The sequence below is a fragment of the Aythya fuligula genome, chromosome 23, assembly GCF_009819795.1.
Source record: "Aythya fuligula isolate bAytFul2 chromosome 23, bAytFul2.pri, whole genome shotgun sequence".
Lineage (NCBI taxonomy): Eukaryota > Metazoa > Chordata > Aves > Anseriformes > Anatidae > Aythya > Aythya fuligula.
This window is the reverse complement of record NC_045581.1, coordinates 5,172,917-5,174,160: the sequence shown is the minus strand read 5'-3', so window position 1 is coordinate 5,174,160 and position 1,244 is coordinate 5,172,917.

Sequence of the window (1,244 nt, the reverse complement as noted above, 5' to 3'; positions counted from 1 at the left end):
TGTTTGGGAGAGGAAAGTGTGCAAAAAAAAATTTATTTTTTTTACCCCACTGCATTGAGGAATCTTTCTCTCAATATTGCCATCAGCGTTCGAATGTGAACATATCTGAGTACATTTGAATGTACAGCACTAACTAGAAAAAAATTGAAGGGAGGGAAGATGTTTTGCACACTAATCCAATAATTTGAACATAGTTTAGCCAACTGCTGCCTTTGTCTTTCTTCACAGCTTTGGAGTCCTCAGCTCCAATAGTTCCCTTCTAAAAAGCAAACAAAGCTAGTGGTATTATGTGCAGGCAGTAGTGAACCAAACTCTTCTTGCTCCCTGGTGAATTTACTAAAGCTGCTGTTTTACCTAGTCCAAAAGTTTCAATTATTTTCTATCTGGCGAGTCAAATATCTTGAAGCTTCACGTGAGATCAGATGTCCCAAGTTTTATGGGATTACATATAGTAAACACCAGAACTGAAACTTTAGAGCTAAGGTCTTTTTGGAAAAAGAAAAATGCTAGTTTACTTGCTGCCTCTCACACCTTAATGTGATTTCATATGTATGTTTTTGAAGTTTAGCTTCCTTTTGTTTCTTTTATATTTATTAGAGTAATAATAATGCTTTAATTTAATTATTACAGAACATATGGTCAACATCAACTTTTATTTTTTAGAAATGTAACCATGTTTATTTTTAAAAAAAACTGACAACTTGTTTTTGCTATCTTTTAGTGCAATAAGCGTTCTAAAGGAAATCTGTGTCCATTGAGCTGTACTAAAGCAGTGTTTGTACCACTAACTGTGGGATAATGGACACCTCCATGATTTTAAAAGGACAAAGTAAAAGCCTTAATTTTGAAAGGAAAGTTTTATAGTCAGAAGGAATCTTGCATTTTCCTTTTTTAAATCAAAAAAAAAAAAAGCAAAAATGCTTCTAGAACTCTGCAAGCTTTACTTGTCACTGCAGTATTTTGATTTAACAAAGGAATTGGCCGTATTTTTGGCTTCGAAATGTGGAGGATATTTGAAGTAAATGAAAAGGGTTTTTTATTAAGATCTAAGTTTTTACATGCTTAATTAAATCTATTTGACATCAATAAAATGTCTGGAATTATTAAAAGTTTTTAGGCTTTTTTCCTCTTTGATAATGACTTTCCTTTTAAAATTAAGTTATTGGTAACTTCATTTCACTTTGCAAATAAAGTAAGAGGGCTGGGATAGTTCTAACTTTAAATCACTGAAATGTGAAACAAAC